We start from the raw sequence: 20,205 nt of genomic DNA, 5'->3' as shown, positions 1-20,205 counted from the left end.
TCATGATCAAGAAAAGACCTGTGTCTCCCTGGATTACCTAGGTCCGTGTGTGTCCTGGAGGCGGTGTGACCCTGAGTGATCACCAGACCTGGGCATGGTTCAGGAAGGTAAGTGCTCCTCTGCTACAAGTTCCAACATTGAAGTTCACATTTCTTAGAGCTGCTCAAGGTGCCCTGTTCTTGTGTTTGTGAATGTTGTGTTTTACTCTTTGAAGTAATTTGTGGCATTACCTGCCATCTGTGGGGTCACCTGTGCATACCAGTAATGGCATCATGTGAAATCAGTATCTTCTGTAGCTATGCTCTGTGACTCTTACTGAACCCTAGGTGTGTGTCCTGTCTGAGGCTACTTTGCTAGAACCTTCCCTGGCAGACATGAGGGACGTGCCTTTTGTGAAGGCAGTGAGTGTTGGGACGTTTCTATGAAGGTTGGGGCCTAGAATCTCCCTAGATGGGGCAATGCCTAGTTTCTGCAGGTGACTGTACTTGTGTTTCAGTTGATTGCTACCCTGGGTCATGGTGCGTGAATAAGAGCCATTTTGTCCATTTTCCTTGCCACCAAAAGAAAACTGAATTCAGTTGCTTCATGTGAACTCATTTGGCCACTAAAGACTAAGGCTACTTCTGCCTGGTCCCGATGGTGCCATCTGTAAGTGGGTGGTTTTTCCACTGTGATTTAAGTGATAGCTCATTTTGTGTGTGGACGAAGTGTCTTAAGTTGACACCCACATTCACGGGTGTGGCAGAGGCGTGAGCACAGTGGGTGTGCTTGTTCAGAAGGAGCAGCTGTGAAAGGAGGCGTCGGTGGACTTTTGGGGAATGTTCCTCATTTGCGTGCATGCTTCCTCTCAGGGGCTTGTCTTCTGGTTTGAGAACCTCACCATCATTCAGGGGACCTGGGTCCAAGGTATGCATTCAGGAGCTAAGTCCACTGTCGGGAAAATGCATTCCCACACGTGCTTACCTGCCTGCCTTATGGTGTCACACATGTGTGCAGTCACCTCCAAGGAACAGAAGTGCATGAGAAGTGCATGTTACTTGAGAATCCGGATGAGTTTCTCAGATGTGCTTGTACTTTCTCTATACTTTCCAGTGGGGGTTTCATGTGCAAGGTTTGCCATCAGCCATGAAGACATGAACTGCCTGTCCTTTGCTGACCAGAGGTGCTAAGGAGTCCTGGAGAGAGAGTGTCCCTGCGTGTGCCCTGTGCATGTGGATCCCTCAGGGAGGTAAGATCGTCTCTGTTCCAGTTCATTACCATGACTTTAGATTCCATAGAACTGCTAGACATGGCATGTCCGTGTTTGCCCCATGGTTTCCCTCCAAGAGTGGATTGACTTCTCTTGCTCAGTGGCTGGGGTCCTGATTCTCCACTGCACTGGGGGTCTCAGGTCATGGGCTCACACAGTGGTCTGCCCTGCTCACCCTGCCCAATTGCACAGCATCCCAGAGCGTGCTCGGATCGATGATGAGTCCCTAAAAATGCATTCCTTGGAAAAGCTGAACAAAATGAGTGAGAACTCCAACCGTCGTTCTCATCGGATCTGAGGTCCAGCACGTGGATGGAGGCCCAGGGCAGGCAGCAGGGAGGGACAACTGCCCTTCAGCGATACTCATGCATTCGCCACCCAGGGCATCAGTATTTGAGAACCTCCCGTCTCACTGTTGTATTTTTTTCTCTGTGTTAAGTTTCTGAGTACATTTTCAAACATGCATGTAATTTCTCTAAACTCCCAGGTGGGGTGTCGGTGCATGTGTCAATGTCGCTGGTGAAGAGGGGACCTACTTTCCTTTCATTGATCAGCGCTGTTTGGGAGTTGGAGGCATCTGGGTGTGCGCCATACATGCGGATCCCTCAGGAAGGTAAGATTTCCTTTGACCCACAGTCTGCCATTACCTGCAGGATTTCACAGGCCTGCTACAGGCAGCCTTGTCCATGTGACCCCAGCGTTCTGGTGGTTTCCACTGGAAGAGAATGGCCTGTCCCTTACGTTCAGTGGCTGGTACGTGGATGCTCCAGGCCTCCAGATGACACTGGTCATCGGCTCACCCAGCGAGTCGCACAGGCTGCATCACCCAGGTGCCGTGCAGTGTAGAGCGTGCTCGGATCGATGATGAGTCCCTAAAAATGCATTCCTTGGAAAAGCTGAACAAAATGAGTGAGAACTCCAACCGTCGTTCTCATCGGATCTGAGGTCCAGCACGTCAAGGCCCAGGGCAGGCAGAAGAGAGGGACAGCTGTTCCTTGGTCACACTCACACTTGCACCACGCAGGGACTTGGTATCAGGGAACCGCATTCTGACCATCAGGATTTCCAAGGCATTTGTTGGTTGTGTATGATCGATGGTATTTGGGTGAATGTCCAGGCTCTCGTCTTGTCAGCTAGCACTTATCCTGTTCTGACAGTGTGCAGTGTGGCTGTGGCACAGGCTCATTGAGACCACGGCCTGGGCGTGTCATGTCCAGGGTCCTGTTTCAGATGTAGTCCTTGGTGTTCCAAGTGTGTAGCCCAAAAGTCTGTCTTTTCCATGGCTTCTGTTGAGAACTCCTGTCAGGGTCATTGATGAGTGTGTCTTACCTGTCATGTAGTTCAGGACATGTGAGCCACCATGGCATGGGGAGCAAGGGGAAGGGAGGCTGTAGTTGGCCTTGTGTCTTATTCACTAGTCACCCAGTTCCCATGCATGCTCGCCAGCCAGGGACTGGACTCACCATGTGTCCTTGAAATGAAGAGCTTGAGGTGACTTCTGGCCCTGACAGGGGTGGAAAGTCTTGGAGCAGACAGGGGTAGTGTGGTTCCATGGTTCGTGTTGTCTCCCTGTGCTCCTGTGACACCTTTGTCATTAGATGTTAGGGATCTCTCGTGTCCTTGGTGGTGGATACTGTAGGTGCCTTACAGGGAAGATGGGAGCGTAGCAGACCATCCTCTGTGGTTTCTGATCTTGTTCACTCACTGCTTCGGTTGTGGTTCTCAGTGTCAGTAGTATTTTGTCAAGTATTTTTGAAAGGGGTCCAAGGACCCATGGTGTCATTTGGCCATCTGTGGTTGAATGGCTTAGTGAGTAGTTTCTTTGTCCTTTGTCCTCTGGCAGAGAGCATCCCAGGTCAACTTCCTGCCCAGGAGAGGGCTGTTCGCTTGGCACAGGTGTGTCCCCTTTCCACAGAGGGACTGAGATTGATTATTTGGTGCCAGCCTGTGGGCACATCAAAGCCTGTGATCACCAGGATGTCCGGCAGCAAGCTGTGAACAGATATCAGATTGCATACAATGAAATACAATATACATTGTGTAACACGTTTGTGATCGTCTCTGTGGATGGTACAATGGAGCTCATCATGTCAAGGGCGGAGCTCCCACGTGGAAGGATACATAAGCTTGCGTCTCATGGGGTCATTGTAGGCAATGTCAAAGTCTTCACAACTGTCCCTCCCTGCTGGTCTCTGCTGCCCAGGGCGGCCTGGGTTTCACAGCTTTATTGGCGGAGAGTTGCCCAGCAAGCAGGAAGATGCCACTCAGCAAGGCGGCCTTAACATTTGAATGTTTACCTGAACATCAGAGTCCAGAATTCCTCTAGTTTCGGAAAGTCTGGTCTCTGGACTAGAATATGGCCTGTTGTCATATGTGCTTTCTCACTCAGTCGCAGCGGGTGAGGCCCCTGTATGTACCCATTGTTTCATTTTGTCCCTTGAAGCCCTTTGGTGCTTTGTGCATGAAAAGGTCCCTGGTCCTTGGTCACTTGGCCCACATTTGAACTCACGCTTCTCCAGGGGTGTGCTCTCTGTCCCAGGTGTGCTGTGGGTGGTCTCTTTTGGGGGGATCTCTATGTTTCCATCAAGTTTTTATGTCCCCTGTAACTGTTTGGTTAGGGGAAAGTGCAGTTTCACTTGCATACTCATGTATAGCGTGTACAAGGATGCAACACGTGGTTTTTTATTTGCAAGGAGAGGATATTGGATTGTAGTACTTGGCCTATTTTAGGATCCTAATGGGGTCAAAATTTCTCTTTTTCCTGTTGAGGAAATGAGCCTTTGTTTGATGGCAGTCAGGAAGTGTGGGTAGCAGTTGGTGTGAGGGCTCACTGGTGCCCTGGTTCAGATGACGAGGTCTCTACACGTGAACACATGTAACTGGTTTGCACACTGACCCACACATGTGCCATCATAGGCATCTCATATTATACCTCAGGGACAGAAGTGGATGACAGATGCGAGTCCTGCTAAGTGGGGAGGATGTCATGGATTAATTACCTGAGGACCTGGGTACATCACTCAGATGCACATATGTTTCTATCCACTTCTCAGGCAGAGCTGCAGGTCGAGGTTAGTTGTTGGCCCAGAAGTGAAGATCTCCCTCTTTGTAAATGAAAAAGGTTCCCAGAGTCCCCGAGGATGTATGGTCCTGACTGCGCACCAGTCCTGGAGACTAATCATGAAGGTAAGTGTTACTGCATTCCAAGTCTAGTTACTAGCTTTTAAATTTTTCAGAGCTGCCTGAGGTGGCTTGGTTGCATGTCCTGAACAGCATGTGGGGATTCCCTCCACAAGTGACGGATGTCCCTCTGATCAGTGGCTGGGATCTGGATCCTGCAGGCTGCTGGAGGAAAGTGAGCTCATGGTTCACTCAATGAGCCCTCCTGCCTGCCTTGTTAAATTTCCAATATCCCACAGCGTGCTCGGATCGATGATGACTCCCTCAAATGCATTCCTTGGAAAGCTGAACAAAATGAGTGAGAACTCCACACCGTCGTTCTCATCGGATCTGAGGTCCAGCACGTGTAGGGCCCGGGGACAGTTAGAATGAGGGACAGCTTACTTTTCATCACACACTGTTGCAAGCATCATCCATGGTGTGGCTTTTCAGTGCGTCCTTCTGAGGCTCAATGGGTTCTTCTCTATTTTGGGGTGTCCATGAATGGAAGCTTCCTGTTTGAATGCCCAGTCTTTGTTTATGTGGTAGCGTTGTATAATTTCAGTCCTGTAAGTTGGAGAGTGTGGCATGGGCCTTGGCCTAGTTAACTCATTATGTGGATATGTGTCAACCACGATTTTCTTCATAATTATCTCCTGAAGGGCCTGACTTGGGTGCTGGGCAACAAAGAGTCCCCTGGCTTCTGATGAGGACCCCAGGCATTTTTACTTCCCCAGGATGTTTGCAGCCATTGGCACATGATTCGACCTCAATTCTGCCATTGGTACTCCTGTTTGTAACATACTCCTTAAGCCCACATGCATGGTGGTGTCCCTTGGAGTGGGCTGTGTTCCAAACACTGATGTGAAGACTCTGTGATTTCTTTTCTCCTGTTAATATTTTTAGTTGTTAATTTTATGGACAAAGGAGAAGAGAGAAATGAATTTGTTGTTTCAATTATTGATGCATTCATTCATTGATTCCTGTCTGTTGCCTGATTGGGGATTGAACCTGCCACCTTGGTGTATGAGGATGACACTCGAACCAACTGAAATAATCTGGCCAGGGTGTCTCTGTAGTGTTTGATTCCTTGTCAAGGAAGGAAAGGTCACCTGTTAGGCAAGTTGGTGTGTGATTCAATGAGAAGAACTGTCTACGATTGCTCAAAAGGAGTCTTTAGCTTCCCAGGGATGTTTGTAGAGCCTGATGAGGCTGCCGGATGCTGTCTGCACAGGACGACTAGCACACTCGTGTATGCTGCTGTCGTGCAGGCAGGTGGTCCCATCAATGTAGACATTTCAGAGTAGGGCTCCCATAGTTCTGTTTCTAGCACCTTGTGGATGTCCTGTGGGTTTGTATAGCCCGTATTTCACATGGAATAGTCAGACATTCCTTTTCAACCCTTTGCCCTAGGAAGGCCTGGTGGTCTTCAGGTCAAAGGACTCCAGCTGGCTGGTTCAAATTTCCTGCGATTGCAGTCTTACATTTTCTTCTGAGGATTTGGGTTTTTCCCTGGAAGTCTGTGGGCTTGGCATCTAGTGGGAGCACTGGCTGTCAGATCCTTGACCAGGGACTCAGTCTTTTGAAAAAGGGCGACTTTGGTTTTGTGGGGAAGGTTTGTTTTATGTCAGTTCCTGCTTTTGCCTTCATGAATGAAACCCTTGACCTTCGTGACATCCATTTTATTACATGCCCAGGGCTGGGTAACTTGCTGAGTTGTGGCCTTATGAAAAAGCAAAATCTTTATGGTTTTGCTCCCTGGGAGACTGCTTCCATGGGGTACAGTTGGTACCACCAGGTGGGGGTGGTGGCGTGCCAGCCGTAACTGGGTTCTGTGCAGAGGCAGAACATAGACGTTGATGTCACATTCTGCGCTCAGGAAAGATGTGTAGGGACAACCAGTGTGACTCGTTCAGGAGTGGCTGTGTGAAGAGGAGCCTGTGCACTATTGTAGAGTCTCCCCAGTTAGGGTTCACATGTCATATTAGGGTGCTGGGCCTATGGTGTGTAGTTTTTCAGGAGCTGTGTCCTCTCTCAGGAGAACACACACCTGTCCTGAGGTGTGACACACGCCTGCAGTCAATCCTAAGGGACAGAGGTGAATGACAGATAGGTGGGAGGCTTACCTAGGGGGAAATGTGGGTAAGCATCTCAGTAAATGTGCATCTGAGTACGTTTGTCAAGTGTGCATGTGATTTCTCTATACTTCCCAGGTCACGTGGCCATGCAAGGCTTGCCGTCATCCTTGAAGACTTGACCCTCAATTCCTGGGATCAGCGATGCTGTGCGGGAGTTCTCTCTCGAGGAGTGTGCCCCTGGGTGCACTCCATGGTCGTGGATCATTCAGGAAGGTAAGCATTTCTCTGCCCTACATTTAACATTCGCTTCAGCATTTCATAAGCCTCATAGAGGTAGCCTGTCTGCATGTCATCCAGTGGCACGTGTCTTTTGCGCAAGAGTGCATTGTCTGTCCCTCTTGCTCAGGGGCTGGGACCTGTATGCTCCAGGCTAGTGTCATGCTGGGTGTGTTTGATGCTGAGGGCCATGATCATACTTAAGTGAGCCTCCCAGATGGCCTTTCCAAAATCTTGTTTTACAAGAACGTGTTTGGATCGATGATGAATCCCTAAAAATGCATTCCTTGGAAAAGCTGAACAAAATGAGTGAGAACTCCAACCGTCGTTCTCATCGGATCTGAGGTCCAGCACGTGGAGGCCCAGGGCAGGCAGGAGACAGGAGATATATGTAGGACAGAAGCGCTTGATGATTGGAAGCAAGGACTGTGAAGGGGAAGAGGATGATGTGGGTATTCTCACTTGAGCACCTTTGAACAGTTCTTAAAGGCACACATGATTTCTGTCTCCTGCTCAGGTGGAGCTGCAGTGCAAGGAAAGAAAATACTTCCATCTCCATGAGTGACTAAGGTCCCTGGTCCTCGGAAAGGAGGTGTGGCCCTGAGGGAACACCACACCTCGGGATCCCTCAGGAGGAAGGTGAGCATTCCTCTGCTCTGTGTTCTGATATCAGCTTCTGACATTTTTAGAGCTGCCCAAGGTGGCTTGTTTGGGGATCCTGAATGGCTCATGGAGTTCCCCTTAAAGAGAGGACTGCATGTCCTTCTTGCTTAGTTGCTAGGATCCAAATCCTCAGGCTGCTGGAGGACTCTGAGGTCATTGGATCACCCAGTGAACCACCCAAAATGCCATGCTGAAGTTTCTAGCATATTAGAACGTGCTCGGATCGATGATGACTCCCTCAAATGCATTCCTTGGAAAGCTGAACAAAATGAGTGAGAACTCCACACCGTCGTTCTCATCGGATCTGAGGTCCAGCACGTGCAGGGCCTGGGGACAGTTAGAGTGAGGGACAGCTTTTCGTTGGTCACACTCAGGTACACACCACCCAGTTCCCCAGCATTGCAGCATATTCCATGTAGGGGTTCTGCACGTCCACCACTAGAGTTGGATGACCGTGAATCAGGAGTTGTGGGTTGAATGCCCAGGCTGTGTTGGCGTGGTGGTCTTTTACTATCCACTCAGTCCTAGGACAGAGAGAGAGAGGTGCGTTGCTCTAGGCCAGGTGACCTCATGGCGTTGTTCTGTGCCATCCAGGCTGCCACTGCAGGCATAGCTCTGTCTCTCTGTACTTTGGTGCCAAAGAGGCTGAGCTCCCACGTCTCCTGATTAGGTCCCCAGGCCTGGTGGGTTGTGATACCTGTTCCTTACTTTGCCTTGGTGAGGAATTTTGAGTGCCCCAAGGAGCTGGCATCCAGCTGCAGATGACTGGGATAGGACTCTGCAGTGGCATCTGCTAGTTTTAACACTCACCCCACGCACGTTGACAGCAGCCAGACGTAGGCTGTGCTGTGTTGAAGCCCTAAGAGGAAGACACAGTGGAGGCTGGTGGCCTGGCCAGGATGGGCAGTCACCAAGAGGACAGTCACAGTTTGACTCCCTGGGCCTTCCTGCCATCACAGTGTCTCTGTGCGGTCCATTGGAAGTCGTCAGCGTCCCAGGGGTTATTCTTATTTCTGACTGGTGTGTCACTTGTTGCCTTCCAGGGACGGATCAGGGAGCCCACTTAGGACACTGTGGTGGGTGAGGGTTGTTTTTTTGGTGACTCTGTGTTAGAGTCGTGACTCTGGTGCTCAGTTTAGTAATTTGGGTACTGTTGCCCATGTCGGCTGAGTGGACAACCCATCCTGGATCAGATTTCTTAGGGGCACGCTTCTTTTAACCTCTGCCCCCCTAAAACCGATAGCATTTTTAAGGTCATTGTCCTTCTGCAGGCTGATCCAATTTTCCTGGCCCAGGTTTCTGACCCCATTTTTCCACGGATTGGACTTTCCTGTGGGAGTCTGTACTCACGACAGTGACTGTGGGCCCTGGTTTTTCAGGTGCATGGCCAGAGGACTTCCATAGCCCCTCGAAAGAGTCCTTGTTCTTATGTGGAGGAGATAGGTTCTTATTTCAAGTCTGGTCCTTGTCTTCGTGAACTCAGCATTTTAGGTTTGCAAAGGCCTCTGGGGGTTATGGGACGATTATGTGTGGCCGCTCGTTGGATCTTGGTTGTACACTCAGGCACACACAGGACCTTCTTGCCCGGGGCCCGCTGACACACACTTCACCTTACGTGGGTACAGCGCCTGGGGCTGCTGCTTCCAGTACGTGCCTTGGAGAAACGAAGTTGCTCTTTTAGTCAAGGGTACTGAGTATTTGGATATTTCCTTAGAGTTCAGGGCCTTGAACTCCCTGCGAGAGAAAATGCCCCATCCTTGTAGGTGAACATGCCCTATTTTCTGTTGGTCTTTACTCCACGTCCTGGTTCGTGAACAGGGGCCATTTCTTTCTGGTTCCCACCTGTCCTGTGAGGATAATTATCAGGCTGAGTGTTGTGGATGCATTTGGCCACTGAAGACTAAGGCCGCTTCTGTCAGGTGCTATTGTTGCCCCATGTATGTGGCTGGTTTTACATTTCCAGAGGTCTCGGGGTTCTGTTCCCAGTAGTTTACCTGTGACAGGTTACACACAGTGTCCAGGGTGACGTCACATCCACCATCAGGAAGAGGGTGTGTGTGGAATCGCTGTGATGTGTTCAGGAGCAGCTTCGAGAGGAGGAGTCCGCAGACTGTTTTACAAGGGCCTGGACGTCAGACTTCGCAGCCTTTCTTTTGAAACCTGTTTTTTTCCCTTGATCAGGGCGTGAATGTAGGGGCGTGGCCCAGGCCATTTTGGCCAGGTACAGAGTCCCGGGTCAGACACTCGTGCACACACCTGCACACCTGCCAGCCGCATGGTGTCACACATGCCTGCAGTCACTGCAGAGGGATAGAGGTGTATGACAGACAGGTGCAAGGCTTACTTGGGAGAAGGGGGCATGGGTGTTACCTAAGAACCTGGGTGAGTTACTCAAGTGTACATGTGATTTCTCTATACTTCCCAGGTGTGGTGGCCGTGCAAGGCTCGCAGTCAGCCATGAAGAGATGAGTTTTTCTTTCCTTTCATGGCCGGACCTGCAGTGTCGTGCTGGAGGGAGTGTGACCCTGGGTGCCCCATGCGTGTGGATCCCTCAGAAAGGTAAGGTTTTCTCTCTTCCACTTCCTGGCTAGCCTAGCACTTTAGATTTAATAGATCTGCTAGGTTGGTATATTAATAGGGTTCAAGCACAGGGCTTTCTGTTCCAGTCGGGGAGCCTGACCCACCAGTAGTGTGTTCACACTGCGCAGTGGGTACCACACCTCCCATCGTCACTCCTCAGGGACAGAAGTGTGTGACTGAGATGCTAGGCTTCCCCCCGGGAAGGGTTGACAGGGGTCTTTGCCCTGGGGACGCGGCGGCGTTTCTCAAATGTGCATCTGATTTCTGCCTTGTTGTCGGGTACCGTTGCAGTGCGGAGGTCTTCATCAGCCAAGAAGAGGAGAGTGTTCCCTGCCTGGATGCCTGGAGGGCTACAGGGGTCGCAGAGGTGGCATGGCCTTCAGTGAACCTCACCCCTCCCGACACTGTGGAAGGTAAGTGTTCCTCCGCACCAGTTCAGCCGGCTGTTGTCATGTTTCCTAGAGCTGCTCCAGGTGGCTTGTTCAGCTGTCCCGAAGGGCCCACCAGTTCCCCACAAACAGAGGAGTGACTGTTCCTATACTCAGTGGCTGAGATCTAAATCCCACAGGCCACTCACTGTAGGACTATGGGGTCAGTCTCTCACCCACACAGCCACCTTCCTGAATTTTTTGGCTTTGATATCGTGCTTGGATCGATGATGACTCCCTCAAAATGCATTCCTTGGAAGCTGAACAAAATGAGTGAGAACTCCACACCGTCGTTCTCATCGGATCTGAGGTCCAGCACGAGGAGGGCCACAAGGACCATTAGTGTGAGGGACAGCTGCCTCTCAGTCACAGTCGTGTACACACCACACTTGCCTGCCTCATGGTGTCACATATGCCTTCGGTCACTCCTAAGGGACAAGAGTGCATGACAGGGAGATGACAAAGTTAACTCCCAGTGGGATGGTTGACAGACTTATCTTGTTCCTCAGAATCTGAGTAGTTTTGTAAAGTTTCTTTGTGATTTCTCTACACTTCTCAGGTGGAGTTGTCTTGAAGGACTCAAAGTCACCACGAAGGGACCGCCATTTTGACTTTCGATGATGGGAGGTGCCAGGCTGTCCTGCAGGAGTGTGTGCTCACAGTTCATCACACTGTGGGTTTCTCCAGAAGGTAAGCATATTTGTTTTCCAGGTTCATTCTTTTGTTTGAGGTATTTGTATGTGTGTTGCAGACAGCCTGTGCGTGTGTCCTCCAGTAGTCGGGGTTTTGCTCTACAAATGGATGGGATTGTTCCTCTTCCTGAGTGCCTGGGATCTGGGTACTCCAAGCTGCTTTAGGATGCTGAGGTCAATGGCTCAGCGGGTGGGCCACCCAGGATGCCTTGCCTAAGTGTCCTGTGTCCCAGAACGTGCTTGGATCTATGATGACTCCCTCACAATGCATTCCTTGGAAAGCTGAACAAAATGAGTGAGAACTCCAACCGTCGTTCTCATCGGATCTGAGGTCCAGCACGTGGACGTCTGGGGCAGGCAGTAGAGAGGGACAACTGTCCTTTGGTCACACTCATGCACAGTCCACCCGGGGTGTCAGCTTTTCAGAACCTGCAGTCTCAATGTATTTTCTCTGTGTTAGTTTTTGAGTAGTTTGGTGAAATGTGCATGTGATTTCTCAATACTTTCCAGGTACAGTGGCCATGCAGGGCTTGACATCAGACACGAAGACGGGACGTACTTTTCTTTGCAACCGGAGGTGCTCGGAAGTCCTGGAGGGAGTGTGTCTCTGGGTGTGCACCTTACACTTGGGTCCCGCAGGAAGGTAAGATTTCCTCTGTCCTGCATTTTGCCTTTCTATTTACCATTTAATAGACTCGCTGAAGGTGTGGCATGTCCACATGTCCCCAGCAGCAAACAGGGCTTTCCTCGAGAATGGAGTGACTGTCCCTGTTGCTTAGTGATGTCAGTCTGTGTGTTTCATGCTCCGCAGGGCTCTCAGGTCACTGGTTTGCCCACTGACCTGCCCATCCTGCCTCCTCACTGCATTTCCCTGCATGCCACATCGTGCTCAGATCAATGATGAGTCCCTTAGAATGCACTTCTTGGAAAAGCTGAACAAAATGAGTGAGAACTCCAACCGTTGTTCTCATCGGATCTGAGGTCCAGCACGTGGAGTGGGCGCAGGTCAGGCAGGAGAGAGGGACAGAAGCCCCTTTGTCACACTCTGGCACATACTGCCAAGCAAGCCAGCATCAGAGAGCCTCCTACTGAATGTCTGGATTCTAACTTCTCTAGTTGGGTGTTTATGATCGGTGATGTGTTTAGATGAATGGGCCAGTCACTTAGTTTTGAGCTAGCACATGTTCTAGACCTGACAGTGGTGTAGTGTGGCTGTAGCACAGGCCTTTTTAGACCATGGCCTGGGCTTATCCAGGGCAGAGTCTTCGTTCAGTTTTAGCCCTTCAGGGGAGTCTCTGTGATTCAGCCGAAGGGCAGAGGCTTCCATGATTTCTCACTAGATCCCTGCGCCTGGCAGTCTGGATACCTGTCCTTGCCCTCTGTCCTGCATGGGTACTAGAGCCGCCATCGGATTGGGGGTGTGGGCAGAAGGACAGTTTGGCCATGGTGCTGCAGTCGGCAGCTCCTCTATACAACTCTGCCCAGTCTACATGCCAAGTGGCCACCCATGGACTGTGCTGTGGACACAGCTGTGAAATCAGGAGGCAGGGGTGGCCTGTGGCCTGGACTGGAACAGCAGGGTATTAGGAAGACAGGTCTTAACTCTGGTCCTCTGGGCGTCCATGGCATGGACATCCATCTCCTGTGTTCCTACTGTTACCTGTCTTCATTGGATTTCAGGGACATCAGCGTCTGAAAGGGACATTTGTAGGCTTCCTATAGGGCAGTGTCTATGATTAAAGCATGGCACTGTGGCTTCTCACCTCTGCTCACTTAGCATTCCCTGTGCAGAGTCGTGGCTCTCTGTGGGGTTTTTTAATACCATTGAAGAGAGGGCTACTTCCCATGACTTGCTGCTTGCCATCCCTAACTTTCATAGTGTGGCCAGCGTTCCCTCTGCCCCTCGGCCGGGAGTGTCTTAGGCTGCAGCATTACTTTAGGACATTGTCTTCTTCCAGCCCCAGGGAGTCTTGTTCTCCTAGAGGCATTGAGACTCCCAGTCGCAGCTTGAGGTCGTGGCTGAGACACAGGGCACTGAGGGACCAGGCACGTAGCTGTGGACAGATTTCTGCCTTGGAAAATGTACATGAGTCTTTGTTTTGGGGAAGTATCATGTTTTAATTCTGCCTCCTGTTCTCAGGTTTGACGTCTAGGGGCCCTGTCAGGCCGTGGGTGGTGTGTTCCTGCTCAGGGAGGGCGGGGTCACTTTGAGTCCCACAGTGTTGGGGGGCTGTGCAGTGTCTTTGGGTCAGCTCGGGCCTAGTTGCAACTGGGCTTTTGTTTGGACTCGTGGGAGGTGAAGAGTACAAATTCTCCTCCAGTGCCCTATTGTGTCCCGGAAGGGTGTCTGGTTGAGTTAACACAGACAGGTTTGTGTGCTGGTGTCACTATGCTCCCGGAGGTGAGGACAGGTTGCTGTCAATGCTGCAGGTGGATTGCCCGTAGTGAGAGGCTTTGTGTCAGTGCTGATTTTCTTAGGGTGGTTGCAGCGTCTCCGTCCAGGACGGCTCATGTGTAACAGTTTTGGGGACCTGATGGCTAAGGTGATCTCACTTCCTTTGTCAGTGTGAGTTTGTCCAGAGACTTGCAAGGCTGTTAGTGTTCTGAAGGACTGGATTTTAGTGAGAAACTCCTGGTGTATTTTAGCAGCTGCATGAAGTCAGACTTTTTTCTTTGTCTTCTTGTGCATGGGGCCTAAGGTCTCGGTACAGGGCTTCATTGTTTAGATGAGGAGGCCTCTGGCCACAATCACATGGAGCATATTTGCAATGTGGTCTACACACATTGTATCACACATGTTTTAGGCATTCTTCAGGTACCAAAGTAGGTGACATTCATATTGCAGGCCCACTGAGGGGAAGGGGATAACATGGATTCATTGCCTGAGGACCTAGGTACACCACTCAAATGGATATATGGTTTCTGTTCCTTCTCAGGCAGAGCTGCAATGCAAGCATCATTGTCCACCAAGAGAAGGATGACCTCTCTCCGCCTGGGTGAGTGGAGGTTCCTGGGACTCACAGAGGCAGTGTGGTTCTGAGTGCGCATCATTTCTGCAGACACATGGGGAGGTACGTGTTTCCCTGCTTTTAAATTCAGACAGCTGCTCTCAGATTTCTTAGAGCTGCTTGTGGTGGCTTGTTTGGGCATCATCCTCAGTGGCACATGGGGTATCCCTCCAAGAGTGGACTGCATGTCTGTCTCACTCAGTGGCTGGGATCTGGATCCTGAAGGCCACTGGAGGAGGCTGAGGTCATTGATTCACCTGTTGAAGTGCCCGGCTGGCCTTGCTAAATTGTGCAGTGTGCCAGAGCATGCTCGGATCGATGATGACTCCCTCAAATGCATTCCTTGGAAAGCTGAACAAAATGAGTGAGAACTCCACACCGTCGTTCTCATCGGATCTGAGGTCCAGCATGTGCAGGGCCCGGGGACCATCAGAGTGAGGGACAGCTGCCCCTCGGTCACTGTTATGCATGCTGCACCCATGGCTTTAGCTTACAGAGCTTCTTGAATTACTGTGTGTATGTTCATCGCGTTAGTTTCTGAGCACATTTCTCAAACACGCGTGTGATTTCTCTTCACGTCCTAGGTGAGGTGTCCATGCAAGGCTCTCTGTGAGCTGTAAAGAGATGACCTTTCTTTCCACTGATGGCTGAAGGTTTTCGGAAGTCCTGGAGGGAGTGTGGCCCTGGGTGTGCTTCATGCATGTGGATCCCTGAGGAAGGTAAGCGTTTCTCTGACCCCACTTCTGTTCTTTTTAGAAACATGTAGCAGTTGTCCCCAGGTGTATACAGATTTTGTTCCATGGGTGTAGAGAGTGTCCCTCTTGCACAGTGGCTGGGATCTGGGTGCTCCAGGCTGCTGGAGGACTGTGGGGTGGTTTCCTCCCCAGATGAGCCACTCAGCAAACCTTCAGGGTAACCCAGTGTGCCAAAATGTGCTTGGATCGATGATGACTCCCTCAAATGCATTCCTTGGAAAGCTGAACAAAATGAGTGAGAACTCCACACCGTCGTTCTCATCGGATCTGAGGTCCAGCACGAGGAGTGCCTCTGGGACAGTAGGAGTGAGGGTCGGCTGCCCTGTGGTCATACACATTCACCCTCCACCCAGGGCTTTAGCTTATAGAGCCCCTTGTGTTACTGTTGATATGTTCGTTATGTTAGTGTCTGAGTACGTTTCTCAAATGTGCATGTGATTTCTCTACACTTCCTAGGTGAGGTGGCTGTGCAAGGCTCACTGTCAGCTGTGACCTGCCTTTCTTTGATGCCCAGAGTTGTGTGGGAGGCCTGGAGGGAGTGCATCCCTGGGTGTGCACCTTATGCATACATTGCTCAGGAAGGTACGTATTTCTCTAACTTTCATTTTTTCCATGTATTTAGCAATTAATAGACTCCTAGAGTGGTGGCTTGTCCACATACCTGCAGTGTTATGCAGGGATTCTCTGTGAGAATGGAGATTTGGATTTGCTTGCTTCACGAAGCTCCTCCAGGGCTCTGAGGTCACTGGTTCACCCACTGGCCTGCCCATCCTGTCTCCCTTCATTTCCCTGTGTCCTAGAGCATGCTTGGATCGATGATGACTCCCTTACAATGCATTCCTTGGAAAAGCTGAACAAAATGAGTGAGAACTCCAACCGTCGTTCTCATCGGATCTGAGGTCCAGCATGTGCAAGGGCTCCAGGGCAGGCAGGAGAGGGGGACCAGTGCTCCTGAGTCACACTCATAAACCTGTCAGCTTCATAGTGTCACACACACCTGCGGTCACTTTTAATGGACAGGAGTACATGACTGGGAGGAGTGAGGCTTAGCTGGGGGAAAGGTTGGTGAGGGTCATATTACCAGAGAACCTGGGTGAGTTACTCACATGTGTGTGTGTGATTTCTATACTTTCCAGGTGGATGACTGTGCAAGGCTCACCATCAGCCATGAAGAGACGAGGTTTTCTTTCCTTTGCTGACCAGAGATGCTAGACAGTGTGTTTCTGGCTGTCCCCTGTGCATGTGGATCCCTCAGGGAGGTAAGATGGTCTCTCCTCCAGTTCATTACCATCACTTTAGATTCCATAGTACTGCTAGACATAGCATGTCTGTGTTTGCCCCGTGGTTTCCCTGTATGAGTGGATTGACTCCTCCTGTTGCTCAGTGGCTAGGGTCCTCATTCTCCACTCCACTGGAGGGGTCTCAGGCCATTGACTCACACAGTGGTCTGCACCAGCGACCCTGGTCAATTGCACAGCATCCCAGAGCGTGCTCGGATCGATGATGAGTCCCTAAAAATGCATTCCTTGGAAAAGCTGAACAAAATGAGTGAGAACTCCAACCGTCGTTCTCATCGGATCTGAGGTCCAGCACGTGGATGGAGGCCCAGGGCAGGCAGCAGGGAGGGACAGCTTTCCCTTGGTTGCACTCATGGATGTTCCACCCATGGCCTTAGCTTATGTAGCTGCTTGAATTACTGTGTATATGTTCAGTGTGTTCATTGCTGAGTACATTTCTTAAATGTGCATTCGTTTTTTCTACACTTCCCAGGTGGGGTGGCCATGCAATGCTGACCATCATCCATGAAGAGACAACCTTTCTTTGGTGACGGGAATTGCTTTAGGATTCCTGGAGAGCTTGTGTTTCTGGGTGTGCACCTCACACCTGGATCATTCAGGAAGGTAAGATGTCCTCTGTCTCAATTTTGGACTGTTGAATGGTCCCACTAGAGTAGCAGGGTGCTAGTCACACGTGCCCAGTGGTATGCAGGGATTTGCTCTGAGAATGGAGAGTCTGTCCCTCTTGCTCAGTGACTTCAATCTGCCTGCTTCTCGCTCCTGCAGGGCTCTAACGTGACTGGTTTACCCACTGGCCGGCCTGTGCTGCTTCCCTACATTTTCCTGAGTCTCAGAGCGTGCTCAGGTCCATGGTGAGTCCCTAAAATACATTCCTTGGAAAAGCTGAACAAAATTAGTGAGAACTCCAACTGTCATTCTCATTGGATCTGAGGTCCAGCTCATGGAGGCCTAGGGCAGGCAGGAGTGAGGGACAGATGCCCCTTAGTCACACTCATGCGTTAGGGAGCCTCCTGTCTTAATTTCACTTCTTGTCTTAGTGGTTTGAGACTGATTGGCCTGGCATTGTCATTTTGACTATCATTTTTTTAAATCTAGCACGCAGGGTGGTGGAACCCCAGTAGGCACTCAGTGCGGAGATGTCTCTGCTGCATTTCCTGGTTCCGAGTAGCCCTTGCAGGTCTTTTTCTAGGAGTTACAGATCAGACTGGCTCATGTTTTCTGATTTGAGCCTCAGGCTCAGACTTGTCAACCTGTGTCCACTTTTTGTCATGCTGAGGCTGTGTGACTGCAGTTCAGCTGGTAGTGGGGATAGAGGGAGTTTGCAGAATGTGTGGCTGAGTTCCTCAGTGCATCCAGATGCACAGAGCCCAGCCACTGACGTACTCTGCTCTGGCCTTCACCTTGAAGTCCAGATGCTATGATTGGTGACCCAGAGGGCCAGCCAGGAAGTTGGGGTGGGTGGTAGTGTGATTCCATGAGCTTCCTTTGGATATCCTGTCTTTTCTTGTTTCCACAGAGCTCAGTGGGCTTCCTTAAAGTCCTTGCTTCCATTGCTCACTTGATTCTACCTGGAAAGGCGTGGCCTGTGTGCCTGGCTCTGTGGTGGCTCACCTTGGCCCACTCAGAGTTCCCATTCCAGGTCAGTGTTGCTACGTAGGGCTTTTCCTTTGGTCTTGAACAGGTGCATGCTCGCATGATCCATGTTCTCTTTGATTTGAGTCCTCTGAGTTCAGAATTTTCAAGGTCAGAGTGCCAGCGTGTTTGATTTTTCCTGGTCCCAGCAGCACTCAGTGTGCTCAGAGGTGTTGGATGGACAACGGGGAAGGACCTGAATGAGGTAGGGACTTGGAGCACCATGTGCCCAGTTCACAGCCCCTCGCAGAGGTCTTCCTTGGAGAACACCCCCATTTTCATTTGTGGGAGATGAGCAGCCTCATTTGGAGGTGGCAGCCTCATCCTTCAACATGTTCTGAAAAGTCAGCCCCTTAAATTTTGTTTGTTTAGAAATGTGTGCTTCTTGAATGAGAATGTGCCCTTCTTGCCCACTTTGTTACTTTTCTCAAGGGATTCACAGCATCCTCCAGGGTGAAACCTGGTTTGGGGAAGCAAGAGAAATTTTCAGTAATCCAGTGAGTCGTTCATATCTTCCATCAGCTGCAGTCCCTGAGCAGACATACAGCAGATCCCTGGAGTTGACATTGGGGGTGGTCCCAGTATCTAAAAAAGGATGTCCACGCAAGGGACAATGAGAACAACGGTTGAGAAACACTGACGTACACGTGCGAACTACTTAATGTGTGACTGCCAGCTGACCGTGTGGCAGTCAGGAGTCACACACGCCAGACTGGGTGGCACTGTTTGCCAAGATCCCAGTGATTCAGAAGGTTGTGTGTGTGCATTTCCCACCCCATTTAGAGACATACAATTCCTTTCTCTTCTGCAGTCCATAGTTTTTCGTAACAGTTATCAAAATATGTTTATTGATTGGAAGGAGAAAGAGGGGAAGAGAGAGAAAGAAACATTGATTGGTTGTCTCCCTTAAGTGACCGGACCAGGGACCGAACTCTGTACCTTTTGGTGCATGGGACAGTGTTGTAATTAACTGAGCCACCTGGCAAGGGCTTCAATTTCTTTATCCTCACTTAGAGTTTATATCGTTTCTGAAGAAAAGTGTCTGGATTTCCCTTGAAGGAAATGGCTGCCCACCCTCCACTGGGACTTTCAGAAAACTCAGTTGGTCAAGGTCAGCAGGAGGTTTTCAGGAACAAGTTTACTGTCTCAGAGAGAATTACGTATGCACAGTAGTACGCCATTACTCTAGTCCTAAGATTTGCAGATCTTTCTTCAGCAGAAATTGAATTTCTATTGGACAGAAGTTCTCTAGAGCTATTACAAATATGAGAAAAGGAATAGATATTATAAGCATAACACCATAAAGTACCTGTTGGTGAAATCTTAGGTGAAATTATTTTTGGGGAAATGTGTTTGAAAATAGAATTGTAAGCTACCACACCGTGCAGAATATTTTCAGATTTTTTTTTTACTTCTCAGGAAGCAAAATAATGAAAGAAGACAGTGGTCTTGTATGAACAGTTTAAGTTCAGAAGACAAATGCATGTGTTACCAATTTGTATGTGTTAGTAAACTTTAAACTTAAAACTTTGCAAGTTTTGCTGAACTTTTCTTTAAAAGTACATTTAAAAATAATAAGTAGAAATATTACTCCTTCACATATAATATTACAAGATACTTTAATGGTTCACATAACTGAGGGAAACTTGTAAATATGTTTGATAATACTTAAGGTATTTTGCAGATGGCTTCAGAAAGAGTATTAGGATATTAGAGATATACTCAATTTTTCTCTTGTTCAGTGGCTGATTGACAATGTTGAGATCAGTAATCACACAGAAGCCATTATTCTGGACATTTTGGGAATACTCAATATCGTAATGCATGTGGTCACATCAGCTTTATGGTTATATTGAGCTTGTTTAATAATGATGATTTACCTCAGGCGCTTTAGTCAAGACTGTAGATTAAAATACTGCATTTGTGATTTCTTTAGATGAAGAATGGTTAGTGGTTTCCAATTATGTCCCAGAAAGGCCTCTAGTCCCTAGGTAAATGGCCTTGGGGCAAATTTTAGACTGTTGTTCAGAAAACAATCATTCCATTTCAGTTAATCTTTCTAGACACCTAGATACTATTGACATGCATATTTCCCTGAAACAGTGGTCTTAATGAAAGTTGATAAGCTGGGAACGCTTTTTGTCAATGAACTTGTCAGGTTCCCCTCTGTGACTTTGGCAGGGGGTATTGGAGAAACCATTTTTTATGGAAACCATTTTATCATCGATTCAATAATAATTTCAATATTATTTATTTTCATTGATAATAGCAAAAAATTGTTTCATAACGTTTAGTGTTTAGATTATGGAAGTATTTGATTTTGTTAACATAATGATTAGCTACCCCGTGTCTCTTTCTGTTGGCTGTCGGGGGGAATAGGAAGGCAG

At 49.4% G+C, this 20,205-nt stretch overlaps 13 non-coding genes across 13 annotated transcripts; all 13 read left to right on the top strand.

The window, feature by feature from the left end:
- Positions 1-1,458: 1,458 nt before the first annotated feature.
- On the top strand, positions 1,459-1,552 carry LOC114489836. The gene has a single exon (XR_003683911.1). It is a non-coding gene; the product is annotated as a small nucleolar RNA SNORD116 (small nucleolar RNA).
- Positions 1,553-2,104: 552 nt separating this feature from the next.
- On the top strand, positions 2,105-2,198 carry LOC114489837. Its single transcript, XR_003683912.1, has one exon. It is a non-coding gene; the product is annotated as a small nucleolar RNA SNORD116 (small nucleolar RNA).
- A 2,477-nt stretch (positions 2,199-4,675) lies between these two features.
- LOC114489825 lies at positions 4,676-4,768 on the top strand. The gene has a single exon (XR_003683900.1). It is a non-coding gene; the product is annotated as a small nucleolar RNA SNORD116 (small nucleolar RNA).
- A 2,249-nt stretch (positions 4,769-7,017) lies between these two features.
- On the top strand, positions 7,018-7,111 carry LOC114489831. The gene has a single exon (XR_003683906.1). It is a non-coding gene; the product is annotated as a small nucleolar RNA SNORD116 (small nucleolar RNA).
- Positions 7,112-7,645: 534 nt separating this feature from the next.
- LOC114489826 lies at positions 7,646-7,738 on the top strand. Its single transcript, XR_003683901.1, has one exon. It is a non-coding gene; the product is annotated as a small nucleolar RNA SNORD116 (small nucleolar RNA).
- Positions 7,739-10,654: 2,916 nt separating this feature from the next.
- Positions 10,655-10,747, top strand: LOC114489829. Its single transcript, XR_003683904.1, has one exon. It is a non-coding gene; the product is annotated as a small nucleolar RNA SNORD116 (small nucleolar RNA).
- Positions 10,748-11,367: 620 nt separating this feature from the next.
- LOC114489830 lies at positions 11,368-11,460 on the top strand. The gene has a single exon (XR_003683905.1). It is a non-coding gene; the product is annotated as a small nucleolar RNA SNORD116 (small nucleolar RNA).
- Positions 11,461-12,016: 556 nt separating this feature from the next.
- Positions 12,017-12,110, top strand: LOC114489840. The gene has a single exon (XR_003683914.1). It is a non-coding gene; the product is annotated as a small nucleolar RNA SNORD116 (small nucleolar RNA).
- A 2,335-nt stretch (positions 12,111-14,445) lies between these two features.
- Positions 14,446-14,538, top strand: LOC114489827. Its single transcript, XR_003683902.1, has one exon. It is a non-coding gene; the product is annotated as a small nucleolar RNA SNORD116 (small nucleolar RNA).
- A 533-nt stretch (positions 14,539-15,071) lies between these two features.
- LOC114489828 lies at positions 15,072-15,164 on the top strand. The gene has a single exon (XR_003683903.1). It is a non-coding gene; the product is annotated as a small nucleolar RNA SNORD116 (small nucleolar RNA).
- Positions 15,165-15,697: 533 nt separating this feature from the next.
- Positions 15,698-15,791, top strand: LOC114489832. The gene has a single exon (XR_003683907.1). It is a non-coding gene; the product is annotated as a small nucleolar RNA SNORD116 (small nucleolar RNA).
- A 591-nt stretch (positions 15,792-16,382) lies between these two features.
- Positions 16,383-16,476, top strand: LOC114489839. Its single transcript, XR_003683913.1, has one exon. It is a non-coding gene; the product is annotated as a small nucleolar RNA SNORD116 (small nucleolar RNA).
- A 552-nt stretch (positions 16,477-17,028) lies between these two features.
- On the top strand, positions 17,029-17,121 carry LOC114489841. Its single transcript, XR_003683915.1, has one exon. It is a non-coding gene; the product is annotated as a small nucleolar RNA SNORD116 (small nucleolar RNA).
- Positions 17,122-20,205: the final 3,084 nt, after the last annotated feature.

This window comes from Phyllostomus discolor, chromosome 12 (genome assembly GCF_004126475.2).
Source record: "Phyllostomus discolor isolate MPI-MPIP mPhyDis1 chromosome 12, mPhyDis1.pri.v3, whole genome shotgun sequence".
NCBI classification, from domain to species: Eukaryota; Metazoa; Chordata; class Mammalia; order Chiroptera; family Phyllostomidae; genus Phyllostomus; species Phyllostomus discolor.
The sequence above is the reverse complement of the archived record's forward strand: the minus strand, read 5'-3'. Positions and strand labels throughout refer to the sequence as shown.